Below are 25,353 nucleotides of genomic sequence, written 5' to 3' on the forward strand. Positions count from 1 at the left end.
GACCCAGCCCTGGACCCGAACCCGCAATCGGACCTGAACCCCGTCCCAAACCCAAAAGAATCCCCGAACCCGTACCTTGTGACCCAAATTGGAACCAAAATCAGAAGTTGACCGTGACAGGAACTAGGATTTTGACTTGGAATCATAATTGAAATTGGACCTAGATCCAGAACCGTAACTGGACCAGGACCCGGACTCCAAATAAGACCTAGACCCGAATTGGGAGCCGGACCCAGATCCCAACCCAATCCTGGACTCGGGACCCGAACCCGAACCCGAACCTGAACTCAGACCAAAACATGGAACCAGACTAGGGACACAGAACCAGGGTCGGGACCTAGAACCGCAATGCAGTCTCGCTCCCGAACCCAAACTCAGAAATGGGACGTGGGACCTGAACCAGAACAAGATCGAGACTCGTGACAGTGATCCAGATCTTGACTCCCGATACGGGTAACGGGGCCTTGAACGGACAAGTAGTCGGTGTCTAGATCTGGGACTCAGACTTGGACCAGAACCTAGACGAAGAACCAAACCCGAACCTAGACCTACATCTGGGACCAAAAATTAGAACGTGAACAAGAATCGCCGAACCAGGACCCTAGAACAAGACTAGGACCGTGACCAGGACCCGGACCCAGACCCAGACCCGAACACAGACCTAGCCTCAGACCCAAACTGAGACTAGAACTCAGACCAAAACTTGGACTTGGACCCGAACTTAGACCCATATCGGGTGTAAAGACCGCTTAGTTTAATTTGGAAATTAGCAGGTAATCATGTTTAATTATGGAAAATTATTTATAGCTATTTAAATAATTATTATGCTGTTATTGTTGAATTCTGAAATGCATTATTATGCTGTTATTGTGGAAATTTTAACTCAAAAGTTTAATTTTCAAAGAGAATTTTCGAATTTGGTGGCTGTAGTTGTTGCATGAGTTTGTGTATGTTTTCTGCAGTTTGTAAATGCATGAATATGTGATTTTAATCAAGGTTTGATGCATGATAGGGTTGTTTAACCAAGTTTGAGTTTTGAACTCAAAGCTTGGAGCTTTAATGGTGATTTTTAATTCTGTGTGTTCTGGACTGTTTTGTTGCTTTAGAAATGTTCTATGGGATGTTTAGAACAGGTCTGGAAGGTTTGGGTTAAATTGGGTTTGAATTGAATGAGTTATGAATTTTTGAAAGTGGTCTGCGAGGATCGGAATTTCGGTTGTACATCCGGAATTCCAGATGGGGGTTCATGAATTTCCAGAACCGGAATTCCGGTTGTGCAACCGGTCTGCCGGTTTGGGAAATTTTCAGGAACCCTAGATTTCCTCGTTTTTATGTTATTTGGGATATTGCCATGCTTTTTATCGATAGGGAAACTTTTAGTTCCTAGTTTAAGTCCCCGGGAAGTGATTTAGCGTATCACTTATAGTGTTGTGATTGTTATGGTTTAGGAGCCTGTAAACCGCCGCGCAGTTCGTTCCAGTCAGGTTGACCGGCACACCTGAATTCGGAATTGAGGTAAGATTAGTATAACAGTATGCATATGTATTACATGTTTAGCGTGCATGTAGGAAGCCTGTTAGATTACATTAGAGATGTATGTTGGCTTCGAACAACGACTGTGTCACATCGGTACAGGCTAGAGTATGACTAGCAGCTGAAGTATGACCAGTGTACCGAGTATAGGCTGACACTGTATCACATCGGCACAGGCTAGAGTATGACTAGCAGCAGGAGTATGACCAGTGTGCCGAGTATAGGCTGATACTCGGGTTGGTGGTTCTGTACTATTTGACGTATCACATCAGTACAGGCTAGAGTATGACTAGCAGCTGGAGTATGACCAGTGTACTGAGTATAGGCTGATACTGTAACACATCGGTACAGGCTAGAGTATGACTAGCAGCTGGAGTATGACCAGTGTACCGAGTATAGGCTATTACTTGTCAATAGTACCGTCTTATGAACGTTCAGGACTCAGTATCGTGTGGGACACGACAGTTAGGGTTATGGTCAGGGGTATGGGCGTCTGATCATAACTCGGGATTTATGTATGATATTTGATTATGCTTTTCTTACTGAGTCTGTCGACTCACAGTGCTATGTTTATGTGTAGGTAAGGGCAAGGCTAAGGCTGAAGGACCGTGAGAGCGAGCCGGTGAAGATTGTACATGTCGGGGCGGTTAGGCCTGGAGCGTACGATCCTCGGAACAGCAAGGCTATTTTTGTAATTAGTCGCTAGGCGACAAGTATTTTGTATAGCCAGTGAACTTTTGTAAAAGGTTTTGTAATCGGGATCCCGAGTATTTTGTATAAATATTTTATAAGTTCAATTAAAAAGCAAAAATTTTAACTAATCACGATTTCCATAAACCTCGTTGATTAGCAACGAGCTGCACAATATGTTTAAAAATCACGCTATGCTACTTAGGGTGTTACAATTTTGTATCAGAGCCGCCAGGTTGTCTTTCGAAGATCGTCACGACATGTACAATCATCATCAGCAGTTAGCTCGTTCTACGGTTCAGTAAGCTTTTATTGCTTTAGTAGTTTATTTAATTTTTATGAAATAAGAAAAGCCTGATAGGAAGCATGTTAGTAGCCTGATAGTAGAATAGGCGCATGTTTGTTTTTAATTTCCAAATTTAGCGGCATTAGTAAGCTCACTTTGATCATGACCTGATGTGCCAACTCTTGGTTTCGTAGGCGGTTCCGACTAGATGGACGCCAGGCGGAATACCAGGAGCCAGGGCAATTCAGTAGGGTCGAATCAGGGTCAGGGAGCCCAGTTTCCCCTGCAAGCTAGGGGCCGTGGTAGAGGTCCTAAGGGCAGGGCTCGTGGTCGGGGTGATGAGAACCCGCCACAGGCTGCCCAGGCTGCCCAAGCCGATCAGGAAGCCCGGAATTGGGAGACTAGGTTTGCTGAAATGCAAGCCAGGATAGAGGAGCAAGATTTAGAGATTCAGAGATTGAGGCAGCAGGGGGCTCCTGTAGTGCCTGTGCCAGAAGTTCTAGTGGCACCCGCCCCTGCTGCTCAGGCCGAGATAGTGGTAGCGACAAACAGAATGGAACCCTTGTATGAAAGGTTCCGGAAGCAAGCACCTCAGGTTTTTCAGGGAGGTCCAGATGTTATGAAGGCCGAACAGTGGCTAACGGTGATCACCAGAATACTGAACTTTATGGGTGTCACCGGGAATGACAGAGTGGTGTGTGCCACCTTTTAGTTCCAAGAAGACGCCCTAGTCTGGTGGGACATGGTGTCTCAGATTCACGACGTCACCACCATGACCTGGGAAAGGTTCCAGGAACTCTTCAACGCAAAATATTATAACGAGGCAGTCAGAAGTGTCAAGTGGAAAGAGTTCACCCACCTGACCCAGTGAGAAAATATGAGCGTAACTGAGTATACTAACCAGTTCGACCGGTTGGCGAGGTTAGCCTCGGGAATAGTGCCAACTGATTTCAGCAAAAAGGAGAAGTATCTGGATGGGTTAAATGAGAAGATCAAACACGATCTGATGATCACCACTGACGACAAGACCACCTACGCTGAGATGGTGGTGAAGGCACTGCGAGCTGAGGGCGCAGTTGGATGTATGTCGGAGTCAGCTAGTACTCCTGCGAGTGGTGGGGCTCCTACCCCTCCTGCATCAGGCTTTAGCAGGGGAGGTAGTGGTTTGACCATGGACCAGAAGAGGAGAACATCCACTGTATCCGATGGCTCGTGTCAGAACAAGAGTTACCGGGGGAACCAGAGTAGAGGTAGCCGTCAGGGTGGTGCAGAGACCCGGTTTTCTTATCCTGAGTGCCCCAGTTGCAAAAGGCACCATCAGGGTGAGTGCAAAGGTCAGGGATGCTTTCAGTGTGGCATGCCCGGACATTACAAGAGGGATTGTCCCCAGCTCCGATCAGAGGCACCGAGGGCTCCGGGGAGACCCACTCCAGCTCGAGTGTTCGCCATCACGCAGGCTGATGCAGATGCCAGCCCCTCAGTTGTAACAGGTCAGCTTTCAGTTAATAACTCGTATTACTCAGTGATGTTTGATTCTGGGGCCACACATTCTTATGTGGCAGCCAGAATCTTTAGTAAGTTGGGTAGACCGTATGATAAGTATGAATCAGGGTTTGGAACCCTATTAGCTGGCGGAGAGTTAGTTATCTCCAAAAGGTGGATTAGGTCTATGCCGATCAGAATAGATGGTAGAGAGTTAAGTGCTGACTTGATAGAGATGAGCCTAGTAGAGTTCGATATTATTTTAGGAATGGATTTCCTATCGAAATACTTAGCCAGTATTGATTGCAAGAGGAAGATGGTGATCTTCCAACCGGAGAGTGATGAACCATTTGTGTTTGTCTGTTCAGTTCGGGGATCTCGGATTCCGGTGATTTCGGCCATGTCAGCTAAGGAATTATTGCATGGAGGTTGTTTAGGGTTTCTGGCCGTGGTGATGGACACCACTCGGCCAGATACCATTCGGCCAGAGGATATCAGAGTGGTTCGGGAATTTTTAGATGTTTTTCCCGAAGAACTTCTAGGGTTACCACCTCAGCGGGAGATTGACTTCGTTATAGATCTGGCACCAGGAGTGGAACCGGTTTCCAAGGCTCCATATAGAATGGCTCCAGCTGAACTTAAGGAATTAAAGATTCAGCTCCAGGGGTTGCTTGACATCGGGTTTATTCGGCCTAGTGTGTCACCCTGGGGAGCCCCGGTTTTATTCGTCAAGAAGAAAGATAGAACTATGAGGATGTGTATCGATTATAGAGAATTGATGATCTGTTTGATCAACTTCAGTGGAAGACAGTCTTTTCCAAGATTGATCTCCGCTCGGGTTATCATCAGTTTAAAATCCGAGAGGAGGACATTCCGAAGACGGCTTTCCGTACTAGGTATGGACATTATGAATTTATGGTGATGTCGTTTGGACTAACCAATGCTCCTGCAGCATTCATGGATTTGATGAATAGAGTATTCAAGGATTTCCTCGATATCTGTGTAATTGTGTTTATCGACGACATCCTCGTGTACTCTCAATCAGAAGAGGAGCATGAGTTACATCTTCAGATGGTATTGCAAAGGCTTCGGGAACACAAGCTTTATGCCAAATTCAAGAAATGTGAATTCTGGCTATCTCAGGTGTCCTTCTTAGGGCACATTGTTAGCAAAGATGGGATCAAAGTGGATCCCGGGAAAATAGAATCCGTCAGGGATTGGCCGAGGCCGAAGACAGTGACAGAAATTAGAAGCTTCTTGGGTTTAGCCGGATATTATTGAAGGTTCGTGGAAGGGTTTTCTAAAATTTCAACACCCTTAACCGAACTTACAAAGAAGAATCAGCGGTTTGTCTGGTCAGACAAGTGCGAAGCTAGTTTTCAGGAGCTGAAACAGAGATTGATTACCGCTCCAGTGCTAGCTTTGCCTTCAGACAACGAGAAATTTGTAGTTTATTGCGATGCATCGAGACAGGGTCTGGGGTGTGTGCTGATGCAAGCCGATCGGGTTATCGCTTATGCCTCCCGTCAGTTAAAGGATTACGAACAGCGATACCCGACTCATGATCTAGAGTTGGCCGCGGTGGTGTTTGCATTGAAGATCTGGCGACATTACCTTTACGGAGAAAGGTGTGAAATCTATACCGACCATAAAAGTCTCAAATATTTCTTTACTCAGAAAGATTTGAATATGAGACAGAGGCATTGGTTGGAATTAGTGAAAGATTATGACTGTGAGATTCTCTATCACCCTGGGAAGGCCAATGTAGTGGCCGATGCCCTGAGCAGGAAGGGTCCCGGGCAGGTAGCTAGCATGGTTCAGATCTCACCTCAGTTAGCAGAGGACATGGTTAGATCCAGCATCGAGTTTGTGGTAGGTCAGCTTCACAACTTGACGCTGCAATCTGATCTGTTGGAAAGAATTAAAGCTGCTCAGATGACTGATCCAGAGTTACTGAAAATCAGAGATGAGGTTTTGGCTGGTCAAGCAAAGGATTTTTCAGTGTCAGACAACGGGATGCTTCTGTATAAAGCTAGGGTTTGTGTTCCGAGTAGTGTGGAACTCAGAAATGAGATCTTTGAGGAGGCTCATTCTACTCCTGATTCTCTGCATCCCGGCACAACTAAGATGTACCAAGATCTTAAACCGTACTTCTGGTGGAGCGGTATGAAGAAGAATTTGCTAGAATTCGTATCGAGATGCCTCACTTGTCAGCATATTAAGGCTGAACATCAGAGACCAGCAGGGTTGTTGCAGCCTTTAACCCTACCTGAATGGAAGTGGAAAGATATCACGATGGATTTCCTGGTCGGGTTACCTAGAACCACGGGTTTATTTGATTCCATCTGGGTAGTGGTGGATCGATTCACGAAATCTGCTCATTTTCTGCCTGTTAGAACAACATTTTTAGTGGATCAGTTGGCAGAATTGTATGTTAGAGAGATTGTAAGACTTCACGGGGTACCGAAGTCTACAGTTTCAGATAGGGATCCGAAGTTCACCTCCAAGTTTTGGTAGAGTTTGCAACGAGCAATGGGTACAAAACTGAAATTTAGTACAACATTCCATCTTTAGACAGATGGTCAGTCCGAAAGGACAGTTCAGATATTGGAGGACATGTTACAAGCCTGTGTTATGGATTTTGAAGGCTCTTGGAATAAATATCTATCGTTGATAGAATTTTCTTACAACAACAGTTATCAGAGTACGATAGGGATGGCTCCCTATGAACTGTTATACGGTAGGAAGTGTAGATCTCCCATCCACTGGGATGAGACAGGGGAGAGGAAGTACTTAGGTCTGGAGACAGTGCAGCGGACCAATGAGGCAATAGAGAAAATAAAAGCTAGAATGCTTGCCTCACAGAGTAGACAGAAAAGTTACGCAGATCCGAAACGCAGAGATGTTGAGTTCCAAGTAGGGGACCATGTGTTTTTACAAGTATCTCCAATGAAGGGGATCAAACGTTTCGGGAAAAGAGGCAAGTTATGGCCTAGATTTACAGGACCTTTTGAGATTCTCGAGAAGATAGGTCAAGTGGCATACCGGTTAGCATTGCCTCCAGCTTTATCAGCAGTTCACAACGTACTCCATGTCTCTATGTTGAGAAAGTACGTTTTAGATCCCTCTCATATACTCAGTTATGAGAGCCTTGATTTGTAGCCAGATATGTCTTACGAAGAACAGCCAGTGCAGATCCTGGATAGAAAGGATAAAGTCCTTCGGAATAAGACCATAGCATTGGTCAAGGTACTCTGGAAAAACAGAAAGGTGGAGGAAGCCACCTGGGAGCTAGAGTCAGATATGAGAGCTCAATATCCAGAGTTATTCAGGTTAGATTTCGGGGACGAAATCCTTTTAAGGGGGGAATAGTTGTAAAGACCGCTTAGTTTAATTTGGAAATTAGCAGTTAATCATGTTTAATTATGGAAAATTATTTATAGCTATTTAAATAATTATTATGCTGTTATTGTTGAATTCTGAAATGCATTTTATGTCATTTAGTGATTTTCATAAGTTTGCATTTCCGGTGCCCGGTAACATGGAACTCGGTGTTTGGCTCAGTAAAATCACAACTTAGTATGTTAGTAGATTGGGACGGTTTATTAGATATTGGGAATGTCGGGAATTTAGAATTTTCCAAAATACTCCCTTTAGTGTTATTTATGTTATTTTAGTGTGAAGGGGCAAAATGGTCATTTTGCCCCATTGTTATTTTGTCCTTTAGTGGACTTAATAATTGGAAAATATGTGTTTTGCTATGTTATTTGTTGGCTGAAGTAAAGGGTTATGTGGCATTACTTTTCATTTTTCCAAACTTAGAAAAATTAGAAAATTTTCAAAAAACTCTCTCCTTTTCTCTCTATTTCGGCCCTTTGAGCAGCAAGAAAAAGTGGATTTTTCACTTGTGATTAAAGTGGTTTCCATCAAGTCTAGAGTGATTCTAGTAGAGGTAATTTTGTCTAGCTTCTCTACTTTTGTTTTCTTGAATTTTTGATGAAAAATGGTGTAATGCATGCTTAGTTTAGGTAGGTTGTTGGTGTTGTTGTTGTGATTTTGTTGTTGTTTCAGAGGTTTAAGGATGATTAATTGAGGTTAATTAAGCTGCTTGTGATGCATGATAGTTAGGTTATTTAGAGTTGTGGAAATTTTAACTCAAAAGTTTAGTTTTCAAAGTGAATTTTTGAAATTGGTGGCTGTAGTTGTTGCATGAGTTTGTGTATGTTTTCTGCAGTTTCTAAATGCATGAATATGTTATTTTAATCAAGGTTTGATGCATGATAGGGTTGTTTAACCAAGTTTGAGTTTTGAACTCAAAGCTTGGAGCTTTAATGGTGATTTTTAATTCTGTGTGTTCTGGACTGTTTTGTTGATTTAGAAATGTTCTATGGGATGTTTAGAACAGGCCTGGAAGGTTTGGGTTAAATTGGGTTTGAATTGAATGAGTTATGAATTTTTGAAAGTGGTCTCCGAGGAACCGGAATTCCGGTTGTACATCCGGAATTCCGGATGGGGGTTCAGGAATTTCCAGAACCGGAATTCCGGTTGTGCAACCGGTCTGCCGGTTGGGACATAGAACCAGGGTCGGGACCTAGAACCGCACCCCAGTCTTGATCTTGAACCTTAACTCAGAAATGGGACCTGGGACCTAAAGAGGAACCAGACCGAGACCCGAGACAGTGATCCAGATCTTGACTTGGTATTCTGGTAATGGGGCAAGGAATGCACTGCGGGGCCGGTGTTCAGATGCGGGGACTCAGACTAGGACCAAACCCAGACGAAGAACCAAACCCGAACACAGACCTAGACCTGGGACCCAAGATTAGAACCTGAACAAGAATTACCTCAGACCGTGACCTGGACCACGACCTGGAACCGAACACAGACCTAGCCTCAGACCCAAACTGAGACTAGAACTCAGGCCCGGACACGGTCGTGTACCTAGACCAGAACTGAGACCCGGACATGGACATAAATCTAGGACCCGATCCCAAACACAGACTTAGACCTAGATAGTGATCCGGATACGAAACTGGACTCGGACCCAGACAAAGACTTTGATCGAAATGTTGTTCCTAGATCTGGACCGAGATCCTGACCCAGACCCAAACTTGGACCCGCACTCGGGACCCGAACTTGGACCTGGACCCGAACCTAGACCCAAATCGGGGTCCAGACATGGACACAAACCCGGACACAGACTTGCACCCGAACTGAAACACCCACACCTAGAATCAGACCAAAAGCTAGACCCGGACCCGGACCCAACTCGAACCCAGACCAAGATCAGAACCAAGGACTTACACCAAGAACTGAATCCAGACTCAGATCGGCATTGGAACTTGGGACTCGGACCCAACCTAGACCAAGACCCAGGAAGCGAACCCACACCCGAACCCTGATCTAGACCTAGACTGAAATTAGGACCCGAACCCGAACTCAGACCAGGACTCGAGCTCCGACCCGAACTAAAACCCAAACTCGAACTGAGAATCGCAAATGGAACTAGAACCGAACTAGGACTAGGACCAGGACCACGACCTAAACACAAAGCTGAACCCAGATCAAAACCCAGACAGAGACCTAAACCCGAACCGAGACAAGGACTCGAACCCGAACCTAGACCAGGACCCAAACCCATAAAATAACTGGGACCTGGACCTAGAATCAGGATAGGGACCTGGAAAACAAAACAAGGACCGAGACCTAGTACCCGACCTAGACCCAAACTTGAACCTAGGAACCAGCTCATGACCCGGCACTAGAAATGGAACCAGACTGGGACCCGAGATTGGGATCCAGATCAGGACCAAGGGCTTGGACAAAACCCGTAGTCGGTGTCTGGATTTAGGACCCAGCCCTGGACCCGAACCCACACCCGGACCTGAACCTAGTCCCAATCCCAAAAGTGGACACGAATTCGTACCTTGTGAGCCAAAATTGGAACCAAAACAAGAAGTTGACCGGGACTTGAACTAGGACTTGGACTTGGAATCATAACTGAAATTGGACCTAGATCCAGAATCATAACCGGACCAGGACCCGGACTCCAAATCAGACCTAGACCCGAATTGGGAGTTGGACCCTGATCCCAACCCAAACCTGGACTCAGGACCCGAACCCGAACCTGAACTCAGACCCAAACATGGAAGCAGACTAGGAACACAGAACCAGGGTCGGGACCTAGAACCGCATCCCAGTCTCGATCCCGAACCCAAACTTAGAAATGGGACATGGGACCTGAACCTGAACCAGACCGAGTCCCGTGAAAGTGCTCTAGATCTTGACTCGAGATTCGGGTAACGGGGCCTGGAAAAGACCAGTAGTCGGTGTCTAGATCAGGGACTCAGACTTGGACCAGAACCCACACAAAGAACCAAACCCGAACCCAGACCTAAACCTGGGATCCAAAATTAGAAGCTGAAAAAGAATTGTCGAACAAGGACCCTAGAACAAGACTATGCCGTGACCAGGACCCAGACCTAGAACCGAACACAGACCTAGGCTCAGACCCAAACTGAGACTGGAACTCGGGCTAGGACACTGTCGTGTACCCAGACCGGAATTGAGTCCCAAACCTGGACCTAAATCTGCGACCCGATCCCAAACACCAGGACTCGAACTCCGACCCAAATTCAAACCCAAACTCGAACTCAGAATTGTAAATGGAACTAGAACCGAACTAGGACTAGGACCAAGACCAGGACCTAAACCCGAACCTGAACCTAGATCAAAACCCAGACAGAGACCTAAACACGAACCGAGACTAGGACTTGAACCCGAACCTAGACCGAGACCCAAACCCACACAATAACAGGGAATTAGACCTAGAATCAGGATAGGGACCTGAGAGAAAGAACTAGGATAAGGACCTAGTACCCGACCCAGACCCGAACTTGAACCTAGGACCAAACTCGTGACTCGGCACAAGAAATGGAACCAGACTGGGACCCGAGATTGGGATCCGGATCTGGACCTAGGGCTTGGACAAAACACGTAGTCGGTGTCTTGATTTGGGACCTAGCCCTAGACCCGAATCCTGACAAGGACCCGAACCCACACCTAGACCTGAACCCAGTCCCAAACCCAAATGTGGCCCCAACCCGTAGCCTGTGACCCAAAATTGGAAACAAAATCGGAAGTTGACTGGGACTGGAACTAGGACTTGGACTTGGAATCATAACTGAAATTGGACCTAGATCCAAAACTGTAACCGGATTAGGACCTGGACACCAAATCAGACCTAGACTCGAATTGGGAGCCGGACCCGAATCCCAACCAAAACCTGGACTCGGGACCCGAACACGAACCTGAACTCAGACACAAACATGGAACCAGACTAGGGACACAGAACCAGGGTTGGGACCTAGAACCGCACCCCAATCTCGATCCCGAATCCAAACTCAAAAATGGGATATGGGACCTAAACCAGAACAAGACCAAGACCCGTGACAGTGATCCAGATCTTAACTCGGGATTCGGGTAACGGGGCCTAGAACAGACCAGTAGGCGGTGTCTAGATCTGGGACTTTGACTAGGACCAGAACCCAGACGAAGAACCAAACCTGAACCCAAACCTAGACCTGGGATCCAAAATTAGAACTTGAACAAGAATTGCCGAACTAGGACCCTAGAACAGGACTAGGACCGTGACCAGGACCGGGACCCAATCCTAGAACCGAACACAGACCTAGCCTAAGACCCAAACTGAGACTGGAACTCGGGCCCGGTCACGGTCGCCTACCCACACCGAAATTGAGACCCAGACCTGGACCTAAATCTGGGACCCGATCCCAAACACTGACTTGGACCTAGATTGGGATCTGGATACGAAACATGACTCGAACCAAGAGCCAGACTGGGATCGAAATGCTGGACCTAGATGTGGACCGAGATCCTGACACAGACCCAAACTTGGACCCGCACTCGAGAGCCGAACTTGGACCTGAACCCGATTGTAGACCCATATCGGGGTCGAGACCTAGACACAAACCTGGACATAGACTCGGACCCGAACTCCAACACCCACACCTAGAATAGGACCAAAAGCTATACTCGGACCCGGACCCAACTCGAACCCAGTCCAGGATGAGAACCAAGGACTTAGACCAATAACTGAATACAGACTCAGATCGGGATTGGAATATGGGACTAGGACCCAACTTAGACCAAGACCCAGGTCGCGAACCCACACCCGGAGCCTGATCTAGACCTAGACTAAAATCAGGACCCGAACCCAAACTCAGACCAGGACTCGAACTCCGACCAGAACTCAAACCCAAACTCGAACTCAGAATCGCAAATGGAACTAGAACCGAACTAGGACTAGGACCAGGACCAGGAATAAACCTAAACCCGAACCTAGAGCAAAACCAAGAAAGAGACCTTAACCCGAACCGAGACTAGGACTCAAATCCGAACCTAGACCAGGACCCAAACCCACACAATAACCGGGACTTGGACCATGAATCAGAATACGGACTTGGAAAACAGAACTAGGATCGGGACCTAGTACCCGACCCAGACCCGAACTTGAACCAAGGACCCAACTCGTGACCCGGCATAAGAAATGGAACCAAACTGGGACCCGAGATTGCGATTCGGATATGAACCCAAGGCTTGGAAAAAACCCGTAGTCGGTGTCTGGATTTGGGACCTAGCCCTGGACCCGAACCCTGACAAGGACCCGAACTCACACCTGGACCTGAACCCAGTCCCTAACCCAAAAGTGGACCCAAACCCGTACCGTGTGACCCAAAATTCGAACCAAAACCAGAAGTTGATCGGGACTGGAACTAGGACTTGGACTTGGAATCATAACTGAAATTGGACCTATATCCAGAACCGTAACTGGACCAGGACCCGGACTCCAAATCAGACCTAGACTCGAATTGCGAGCCGGACCCGGATCCCCACCCAAACATTGACTCGAGACCCGAACCCGAACCTGAACTCAGACCCAAACGTGGAACCAGACTAGGGACACAGAACTAGGCTCGGGACCTAGAATCGCACCCCAGTCTCGATCCCCAACCCAAACTCCGAAATAGGACATGGGACCTAAACCGAAACCAGACCGAGACCCGTGAAAGTAATCCATACTTGATTCGGGATTCGGGTAACGGGATCTGGAACAGACCAGTAGGCGGTGTCTAGATCTAGGACTCAAACTAGGACCAGAACCCCGACGAAGAACCAAATTCGAACCCAGACCTAGACCTGGGACCCAAAATTAGAACTTGAATAAGAATCGCCGAACCAGGACCCTAGAACAAGACTAGGACCTTGACCAGGACCCGAACCCAGACCTAGAACTGAACACAGACCTAGCCTCAGACCCAAACTAGGACTAGAACTTGGGCCCGGACTCTGTCGTGTACCCAGACCGGAACTGAGACCCTGACCTGGACCTAAATCTCGGACCCGATCACAAACACAGACATGGACCTAGATAGGGATCCGGATACGAAACTGGACTCGGACCAAGACCCAGACTGGGATCGAAATGCTGGACCTAGATCTGGACCGAGATCCTGACCGAGACCCAAACTTGGACCCGCACTCGGGACCCAAACTTGGACCTGGACCTGGACATAGACCCAGATCGGGCTCCAGACCTGGACACAAACCCGAACACAAACTCGAACCTGAACTCAAACACCCACACCTAGAATCAGACCAAAAGCTAGAACCGGACTCCGACCCAACTCGAACCTAGACTAGCAACAAGGACTTAGACCCAGAACTGAATCCAGACTCAGATCGGGATTGGAACTTGGGACTCGGACCCAACCTAGACCAAGACCCAGGACGCGAACCCACACCCGGAGCCTGATCTGGACCCAGAAGGAAATGAGGACCCAAACCCAAACTCAGACTAGGACTCGAGCTCCGCCACGAACTCAAACCCAAACTCGAACTCAGAATCGCAAATGGAACTAGAACCGAACTAGGACTAGGACAAGAACCAGGACCTAAACCCAAACCCGAACCCAGATCAAAACCCAGAAAGAGACTTAAACCCGAACCGCGAATAAGACTTGAAGTCGAACCTAGACCGGGACCCAAACCCACACAATAACCGTGACCTGGACCAAGAATTAGTATATGGACCTTGAAAACAGAACTAGGAACGGGACCTAGTACCTGACCCAAACCTGAACTTGAACCTAGGACCCAACTCGTGACCCGGCACCAGAAATGGAACCAGACTGAGCCCGAGATTGGGATCCGGATCTGGACCCAAGGCTTGGACAAAACCCGTAGTCGGTGTCTTAATTGGGGACCCAGCCCTGGACCCGAACCTTGACAAGGACCCGAACCCACACCCGGACTTGAACCCAGTCCCAAACGAAAAAGTGGACCCGAACCCATATCCTGTGACCAAAAATTGGAACCAAAACCGGAAGTTGACTGGGACTGGAACTTGGACTTGGAATCATAACTGAAATTGGACCTAGATCCAGAACCGTAACTGGACCAGGACCCGGACTCCAACTCCGACCTAGACCCCAAATGGGAGCCAGACCCGGATTCCAACCCAAACCTGGACTTAGGACCCGAACCCGAACCCGAACGTGAACTCAGACCAAAACATGGAACCATACTAAGGACACAAAACTAGGGTCGAGACCTAGAACCGCACCCCATTCTCGATCCTGAACACAAACTCAGAAATGGGACATGGGGACCTAAACCAGAACCAGACTGAGACCCGTGACAGTGATCCAGATCTTGACTTGGGATTCGGGTAACGGGGCCTCGAATAGACCAGTAGGCGATGTCTAGATCTGGGACTCAGACTAGGACAAGAACTAAGACGAAGAACAAAACCCGAACCAAGACCTAGACCTGGGACCCAAAATTAGAACCTGATACAGAATCGCCGAACCAGGACCCTAGAACAAGTCTAGGACCGTGACCAGGACCCGGACCCAAACCTAGAACCGAACACAGACCTAGCCTCAGACCCAAACTAGGACTGGAACTCGGGCTCGGACACGGTCGTGTACCCAAACCGGAACTGAGACCCAGACCTGGACCTAAATCTCGGACCCGATCCTAAACACAGACTTGGACCTAGATAGGGATTCTGATACAAAACTGGACTCGGACCAAGACCCAGACTGGGATCAAAATGCTGGACCTAGATCTGGACCGAGATCCTGACCTAGACCCAAACTTTGACCCGCACTCAGGAGCGGAACTTGGACCTGGACCCGATCCTAGACCCAGATCGGGGTCTAGACTTGGACCCAAACCCGAACACAGACTCTGACCCGAACTCAAACACCCACACCAAGAATCAGACCAAAAGCGAGACCCCGACTCGGACCCAACTCGAACCCAGACCAGGATCAGAACCAAGGACTTAGACCAAGAACTGAATCAAGACTCAGATCGGGAATGGAACTTGGGACTCGGACCCAACCTAGACCAAGACCCAGGACGCGAACCCACACCCGGAGCTTGATCTAGACCTAGACTCAAATCAGGACCCGAACCCAAACTCAGACCAGAACTGGAACTTGAACGTAGGACCAGCCTCGTGGCCCGGCACGAGAAATGGAACCAGACTTGGACCCGAGATTGGGATCCGGATCTAGACCGAGGGCTTGGACAAAACCCGTAGTCGGTCTCTGGATTTGGGACCCTGCCCTGGACTCGAACCCTGACAAGGACCTGAATCTACACCCGGACCTGAACCCAGTCCCAAACCCAAAAGGTGACCCGAACCCGTATCCTGTGACCCAAAATTGGAACCAAAACCGGAAGTTGACCGAGACTGGAACTAGGACTTGGACTTGGAATCATAACTGAAATTGGACCTAAATCCAGAACTATAACCGGACTAGGGCCCGGACTCCGAATCAGACCTATACCGGAATTGGGAGCCGGACCCAGATCCCAACCAAAACCTGGACTCGGGACCCGAACCCGAACCTGAACTCAGATGCAAACATGGAACCAGACTAGGGACATAGAACCAGGGTTGGGACCTAGAATCGCACCCCAATCTCGATGCCGAACCCAAACTCTGAAATGGGACATGGGTCCAAAACCAGAACCAGACCGAGACCCGTGATAGTGATCCAGATCTTAACTCGAGATTCGGGTAACGGGGCCTAGAACAGACCAGTAGGCGTTGTCTAGATCTAGGACTCAAACTAGGACCAGAACACCGACAAAGAACCAAACCCGAACCCAGACCTAGACTTGGGACCCAAAATTAGAACGTGAACAAGAATCGCCGAACCAGGACCCTAGAACAAGACTAGGACCGTGACCAAGACCCGGACACAGACCTAGAACCGAACACAGACCTATCCTCAGACCCAAACTGAGACTGAAACTCGGGCTCGGACACGGTCGTGTACCCAGACCGAAACTGAGACCCGGACCTTGACCTAAATCTGGGACTCGATCCAAACACAGACTTGGACCTAGATAGGGATCCGAATACGAAACTGGACTCAGACCAAGACCCAGACAGTGATCGAAATGCTAGAACTAGATCTGGACCGAGATCCTGACCCAGACCCATACTTGGACCCGCACTCGGGACCCGAACTTGGATCTGGACCCGAACCTAGACCCAGATCGGGGTCCAGACCTGGACACAAACCTGGCCACAGACTCCGACCCGAACTCAAACACCCACACCTAGAATAAGACCAAAAGCTAGACCCAGACCCGGACTCAACTCGAACCCAGACCAGGATCAGAACCAAGGACCTAGACCCAAAAACTGAATCCAGACTCAAATCGGGATTGGAACTTGGGACTCGGACCCAACCTAGACGAGGACACAGGACGCAAACCCACACCCGGAGCCTGATCTGGACCTAAACTAAAATCAGGACCCGAACCCAAACTCAGGCCAGGACTCGAACTATGACCCGAACTCAAACCCAAACTCAAACTCAGAATCGCAAATGGAAGTAGAACTAAAGTAGGACGAGGACCAGGACCAGGACCTAAACCCAAACCCGAACCCAGATCAAAACCCAGACAGAGACGTAAACCTGAACCGAGACTAGGACTCGAACCCGAACCTAGACCGGGACCCAAACCCACACAATATCCAGGACCTTGACCCAGAATTAGGATAGGCACTTGGGAAACAAAACTAGGACCGAGACCTAGTACCCTACCCAGACCCGAACTTGAACCTAGGACCCAGCTTGTGACCCGGCACCAGAAATGGAACGAGACTGGGACCAGAGATTGGGATCCGGATCTGGACACAGGGCTTGTCGGTGTCTGGATTTGGGACCCAGCACTGGACTCGTAGTCGGTGTCTGGATTTGGGAACCTTGACAAGGACCCAAACCCACACCCGGACCTGAACCCTGTCCCAAACCCAAAAGTGGACCCGAACACGTACCCTGTGACTCAAAATTGGAACTAAAACCGAAAGTTGACGGGGAGTGGAATCGAATTTACCAAGTAAATTCCCTAACTTATTAATTCCTTATTGAATCCACACTTAAAGCTTGAAATTGCACTCTCAGTTACATAGAACGCTCTATATGTTCCACGATATAGATACGCTATTAGTTATCCATTGTTATAATCCTAGTTTGATCAATGACCCTCTAATAGATGATCTACATTGACTAGGCACTAAATTACCGTTACACCTTCAATGTATTTTATCCTTAAAACACTTAGCTCCGTATAAATGATATTTCAGCAAAGTGAAATGAGATCTCCACCATTTATCTCTGTTTAGCTGAGCTCAAAGGATATCATCGTTTCACTTCTAAATTCCTATAGAAGTTATAGACTCCCTATTTATCTTAGTGCTCCCACTCAATTATACTATCATGTTCCCAAAATGTACGTATCACCTTGACCCAAAAGTAGGATTAACTGAAAAATCAAAGAACATGTATAATACTCTTGAGATCGTACCTAATCATATCAGGATTAAGATCATTTGATCTAGGATCAACGGGTGATATTGAATTGAATAGATATTACGGTAAATTTTAACAAATCTAATCAAAGTTCAATATCGGTCCCTTTTGATGTATACTCCATACATCCGATACTGGTAAACTTTGCCAATGCCGTAGAAAGGACATAACACTTATCCAAGGTGTAAGAATACCTATCGCTGATTATCATGTCAGTCTAAATCCAGTGAACTGACAACTCAGGGAATAAACTTTCGAACATATAATTAAGATTATATTCCATTGTGCTGACAACACTATAATCATTAACAAATTCATATGTTCTAGACTTAAATATAATTCATACATTATATATATAATCATGAAATAAATCATGTGAACCATGCAACATAAAATGTTATTTCTGTTCTTTATTAATAAGTAAATATGATTATATTGAAATGGGTTTTATTTAGGGCACAAAACCCAACAGAATCAGGATAGACCTGGGAAAGAGAACTAGGACCGGGACCTAGTACCCGACCCGGACACGAACTTGAACGTAGGACCCAGCTCGTGACCAGGCACCAGAAATGGAACCAGACTGGGACCCGAGATTGGGATCCGGATCTGGACCCAGAAATTGGACCTTGATCCAGAACCGTAACTGTAGCAGGAACCAAACTCCAAATCAGACCTAGAACCGAATTGGAGCCGGACCCGGATCCCAACCCAAACCTGGACTCGGGACCCGAACCCGAAACTGAACTCAGACCCAAACATGGAACCAGACTAGGGACACAGAACCAGGGTCAGGACCTAGAACCGCACCCTAGTCTCGATCTTGAACCCAAACTCAGAAATAGGACCTGGGACGTAAAGAGGAACCAGACCGAGACCCGAGACAGTGATCGAGATCTTGACTTGGTATTATGGTAATGGGGCTAGGAACAGACCAGAAGTCCGTGTCTAGATCTGGGACTGAGACTAGGACCAGAACCCAGACGAAGAACCAAACCCGAACACAGACCTAAACATGGGACCCAAGATTAGAACCTGAACAAGAATTACCTCAGACCGTGACCAGGACCACGACCTAGAACAAAACACAGACCTAGCCTCAGACCCAAACTGAGACTGGAACTCAGGCCCGGACACGGTCGTGTACCTAGACCAGAACTGAGACCCGGACATGGACCTAAATCTAGGATCCGATCCCAAAAACAGACTTGGACCTAGATAGTGATTCGGATACGAAACTGGACTCGGACCCAAACAAAGACTTGGATCGAAATGTTGTACCTAGATCTGGACCGAGATCCTGACCCAGACCCAAACTTGGACCCGCACTCGGGACCCGAACTTGGACCTGGACTCGAACCTAGACCCAGATCGGGGTCCAGACATGGACACAAACCCGGACACAGACTCGCACCCGAACTCAAACACCCACACCTAGAATCAGACCAAAAGCTAGACCCGGACCCGGCTCCAACTCGAACGCAGACCAGGATCAGAACTAAGGACTTAGACCCAGGATGGAATCCAGAACCAGATCGGGATCGGAACTTGGGACTCGGACCCAACCTAGACAAAGACCCAGGAAGCGAACCCACACCCAGAGCCTGATCTTGACCTAGTTTGAAATCAGGACCCGAACCCAAATTCAGACCAGGACTCAAACTCCGACTCAAACTTAAACCCAAACTCGAACTCAGAATCACAAATGGAACTAAAATCGAACTAGGACTAGGACCAGGACCTAAACCCAAACCCGAACCCAGATGAAAACCCAGACAAAGACCTAAACCCGAACCGAGACTAGCACTCGAACCCGAACCTAGACCGTGACCTAAACCCACACAATAACCGGGATTTTGACTCAGAATAAGGATAGGGACCTGGGAAACAGAACTAGTACCGGGACGTAGTACCCGACCAAGACCCAAACTTGAACCTAGGACCCAGATCGTGACCCTGCACTAGAAATGGAACCAGACTGGGACCCGAGATTGGGACCTGGATCAGGACCGAGGGCTTGGACGAAACCTGTAGTCGGTGTTTTGATTTAAAACCCAGCCTTGGACACGAACCCTAACAAGGACCCGAATCCACACACAGACCTGAACCGAAGCCCTAACCCAAAATAGGACCCGAACCCGTACCATGTAACCACAAATTGGAACCAAAACTGGAGGTTGGTCGGAACTGGAACTAGGACTTGGACTTGGAATCATAACTGAAATTGTACCTAGTTCCAAAACTGTAACTGGACCAGGACCCGGACTACAAATCAGAACTAGACCCGAATTGGGAGCCGGACCCGGATCCCAACCCAAACCTGGACTCGGGACATTAACCCGAACCTGAACTCAAACCCAAACATGGAACCAGACTAAGGACACAGAACAAGGGTCTGGACCTAGAATCGCACCCCAGTCTCGATCCTGAACCCAGGTTCTAATTTTGGGACCTGGGACCTAAACCAGAACCAGACTGAGACCCGTGACAGTGATCCAGATCTTTACTCAGGATTCGGGTAACGGGGCCTAGAACAGACCAGTAGGCGGTGTCTAGATCTGGGACTCAGACTAGGACCAAAACCAAAACTGAACCCAGACCTAGACCTGGGACCCAAAATTAGAACCTGGACAATAATCGCCGAACCAGGACCCTGAATAAGAATCCCAAACACAGACTTGGACCTAGATAGGGATCCGGATACGAACCTGGACACAGAACAAGACCCAAACTGGGATCGAAATGCTGGACCTAGATCTGGACCGAGATCCTGACCCCGAACCGAACTTGGACCCGCACTTGGGACCCGAACTTGGACCTGGACCCGAACCTAGACCCAGATCGGGGTCCAGACCTGGACACAAACTCGGACCCGAACTCAAACACCCACAACTAGAATCAGACCCAAAGCTAGACCCGAACCCGGACCCAACTCAAACCCAGACCAGGATTAGAACCAGGACTTGATCGGCCCTGGAACTAGGACTTGGACTTGGAATCATAATTGAAATTGGACCTAGATCCAGAACCGTTACCGGACCCAAACTCCAAATTAGACCTAGACCCGAATTGGGAGCTGGACCTGGATCCCAACCCAAACATGGACTCGGGACCCGAACCCGAACCTGAACTCAGACCCAAACATGGAACTAGTCTAGGGACACAGAACTGTGGTCGTGACCTAGAACCGCACCCCAATCTAGATCCGTAACCCAAACTCGTAAATGGGACCCGGGACCCGAACTGCAAAGGACCGAGACCCGTGACAGTGATCCAGATCTTGACTCGGGATTCGGGTAAGGGGGCCATGGACAGACCAGTAGTCGGTGTCTAGTTCTGGGACTCAAACTAGGAGCAGAACCCAAACAAAGAACAAAACCAGAACCCAGACCTAGACCTGGGACACAAAATTAGAACTTGAACTAGAATCGTCGAACCAGGACCCTAGAACAAGACTAGGACTTTGACCAGGATCCGGACCCAGACCTAGAACCGAACACAGACCTAGCCTCAGACCCAAACTGAGACTGTAACTCTGACCCGGACACGGTCGTGTACCCAGACCAGAACTGAGACCCGGACCTGGACCTAAATCTGGGACCCGATCCCAAACACAGACTTGGACCTAGGTAGGGATCCGGATACGAAACTGGACTCGGACAAAGACCCAGACTGTGATCGAAATGCTGGACATAGATCATGACCGAGATCCTAACCCAGACCCAAACTTGGACCCGCACTCAGGACCCGAACTTGAACCTGGAAACGAACCTAGACCCAGATCAGGGTCCAGACCTGGACACAAACCCGGACACAGACTCGGACCCGAACTCAAACACCCACACCCAGAATCAAACCAAAAGGTAGACTCGGACCCGTACCCAACTCGAACACAAACCAGGATCAGAACCAAGGACTTACACCCAGAACTGAATCCAACCTCAGATCGAGATTGGAAGTTGGGTCTCAGACCCAACCTAGACCAAGACCCAGGACGCGAACCCACACTCAGAGCCTGATCAGGACCTAGACTGAAATCAGGACCAGAACCCAAACTCAGACTAGGACTCGAACTCCGACCCGAACTCACACCCAAACTCGAACTCAAAATCGCAAATGGAACTAGAACCGAACTAGGACTAGGACGAGGACCAGGACCTAAACCCAAACCCGAAACAAGATCAAAACCCAAACAGAGACCTAAACTCGAAACGACACTAAGACTCGAACCCGAACCTAGACTGGGACCCAAACCCACACAATAACCGGGACCTGGACCCAGAATCACGATATAGACCTGGGAAACAGAACTAGGATCGGTACCTACTACTCGACCCGAACCCGAACTTGAACCTAGGACCCAGCTCGTGACCCGGCACCAGAAATGGAACCAAAATGAGACTCGAGATTGGGATCCGCATCTGGACCCAGGGCTTGGACAAAAGATGTAGTCGGTGTCTGGATTTATGACCCAGCCTTGGACCCGAACCCTGAAAATGACCCAAACCCAAACCCGGACATGAACCCAGTCCCAAACCCAAAAGTGGACCCGAACCCGTACCCTGTGACCGAAAATTGGGACCAAAAGCGGAAGTTGACCGAGACTGGAACTAGGACATGGACTTGGAATCATAATTGAAATTGGACCTTGATCCAGAACCGTAATCGGACCAGGACCGAAACTCCAAATCAGACCTAGAACCGAATTGGGAGCCGGACCCGGATCCCAACCCAAACCTTGACTCGGGACCCAAACCCGAACCTGAACTCAGACCTAAACATGGAACCAGACTAGGGACACAGAACTAGGGTCGGGACCTAGAACTGCACCCCAGTCTCGATCCCGAACCCAAACTCAGAAATGGGACCTATGACCTGAACCAGAACCAGACCGAGACCCGTGACAGTGATCCAGATCTTGACTCGAGATTCGGATAACGGGGCCTCGAACAGACAAGTAGTCGGTGTCTAGATCTTGGACTCAAAATAGGAATCGAACCTAGACGAAGAACCAAACCCGAACCCAGACCTAGACTTGGGACCCAAAATTAGAACCTGAACATAATTCGCCGAACCAGGTCCCTAGAACAAGACTGGGACCGTGACAAGGACCCGGACCCAGACCTAGAACCGAGCACAGACATAGCCTCAGACCAAAACTGAGACTGGAACTCGGGCCCGGACACGGTCATGTACCAAGACCAGAATTGAAACCAGGACCGGGACCTAAATCTGGGACCAATCCCAAAAACAAACTTGGACCTAGATAGGGATCCAAATACGAAACTGGACTCGGACCAAGACCCAGACTGGGATCGAAATGCTTGACCTAGATCTTGACCGAGATCCTAACCCAACCCACACTTGGACCCGCACTCAAGACCCGAACTTGGACCTCGAAACGAACCTAGACTTAGATCAGGGTCCAGACCTGGACAAAAACCCAGACACAGACTCGGACCCGAACTCAAACACCCACACCTAGAATTAGACCGAAATGTATACCTGGACCCGGACCCAACTCGAACACAAACCAGGATCAGAACAAAGGACTTACACCCAGAACTGAATCCAACCTCAGATCGGGATTGGAACTTGGGACTCGGACCCAACCTATACCAAGACCCAGGACGCGAACCCACACTCAGAGCCTGATTTGGACCAAGACTGAAATACGGACCCGAACCCAAACTCAGACCAGGACTCGAACTCCGACCCGAACTCAAACCCAACCTCGAACTCAGAATCGCAAATGGAACTAGAACCGAACTAGGACTAGGACGAGGACCAGGACCTAAACCCAAACCCGAACCCAGATCAAAACCCAGACAGAGACCTAAACCCGAAACGACACTAAGACTCGAACCCAAATCTAGAATGGGACCCAAACCCACACAATAACCGAGACCTGGACCCAGAATCAGGATAGAGACCTGGAAACAGAACTAGGATCAGGACCTACTACCCGACCCGAACCCGAACTTGAACCTAGGACCCAGCTCCTGACCCGGCACCAGAAATGGAACCAGACTGGGACTCGAGATTGGGATCTGGATCTGGACCCAGGGCTTGGACAAAACCCGTAGTCGGTGTCTGGATTGATGATCCAGCCTTGGACTCGAACCCTGACAAGGACCTGAACCCACACCCGAACATGAACCCAGTCCCAAACCTAAAAGTGGACCCGAACCCGTACCCTGTGACCCCAAATTCGAACCAAAAGCGGAAGTTGACCGGGACTGATACTAGGACTTTGACTTGGAATCATCATTGAAATTGGACCTTGATCCAGAACCGTAACGGGACCAGGACCCAAACTCAAAATCAGAACTAGAACGGAATTGGGAGCCGGACCCGGATCCCAACCCAAACCTGGACTCGGGACCCGAACCCGAACCTTAATTCAGACCCGAACATGGAACCATGCTAGGGACAAAGAACCAGGGTCAGGACCTAGAACCACTCCTCAGTCTCGCTCCCGAACCCAAAATTCTGAAATGGGACCTGGAAGCTTAACCAAGACCCAGACTGGGATCAAAATGCTGGACCTAGATCAAGACCGAGAACCCTACCCAGACCGAAACTAGGACCCGCACTCAGGACCTGAACTTGGACCTCGACCCGAACCTAGACCCAAATCGGGGTCAGACCTGGACACAAACCCAGACAAAAACTCGGACCCAAACTCAAACACCCACACCTAGAATAAGACCCAAAGCTAGACCCGGACTCGGACCCAAACTCGAAACAAGACAAGGATCAAAACCAATGACTTAGACCCAGAACTTAATCCAGACTCAGATCGGGATTGGAACTTGGGACTCGGACCCAACCTAGATCAAGACCAAGGACGCGAACCCACATCTGGATCCTGATTTGGACCTAGACTGAAATCCGGACCCGAACCCAAACTACAACCATGACTCAAACTCCAACCCCAACTCAAACCCAAACTCGAACTTAGAATCGCAAATGGAACTAGAACCGAACTAGGACTAGGGCCAATACCTAAACCCAAACCCGAACCCAGATTAAAACCCAGACAGAGACCTAAACCCGAACAGAGACTAGGACTCGAACCCGAACCTTGACCGAGACCCAAACCCACACAATAACTGGGACCTGGACCAAGAATCAGGATAGGGACCTGGGAAACAGAACTACGACCAGGACGTACTACCCGACCAAGACCTTAACTTGAACCTAGGACCCAGCTCATGACCCGGCACCAAAAATGGAATCAGACTGGGACCCGAGATCGGGATCCATATCTGGACCAAGGGCTTTGACAAAACTAGAAGTCGGTGTCAGGATTTGGGACCCAGCCCTGGACCCGAACCCTGACAAGGACCAAACCACACCCGGACCTGAACCCAGTCCCAAACCCAAAAGTGGACCCGAACCCACACCCGGACCTAAACCTAATCCAAAACCCAAAAG

The sequence above is a fragment of the Cannabis sativa genome, chromosome 2 (genome assembly GCF_029168945.1).
Source record: "Cannabis sativa cultivar Pink pepper isolate KNU-18-1 chromosome 2, ASM2916894v1, whole genome shotgun sequence".
In the NCBI taxonomy this organism is placed as follows: Eukaryota; Viridiplantae; Streptophyta; class Magnoliopsida; order Rosales; family Cannabaceae; genus Cannabis; species Cannabis sativa.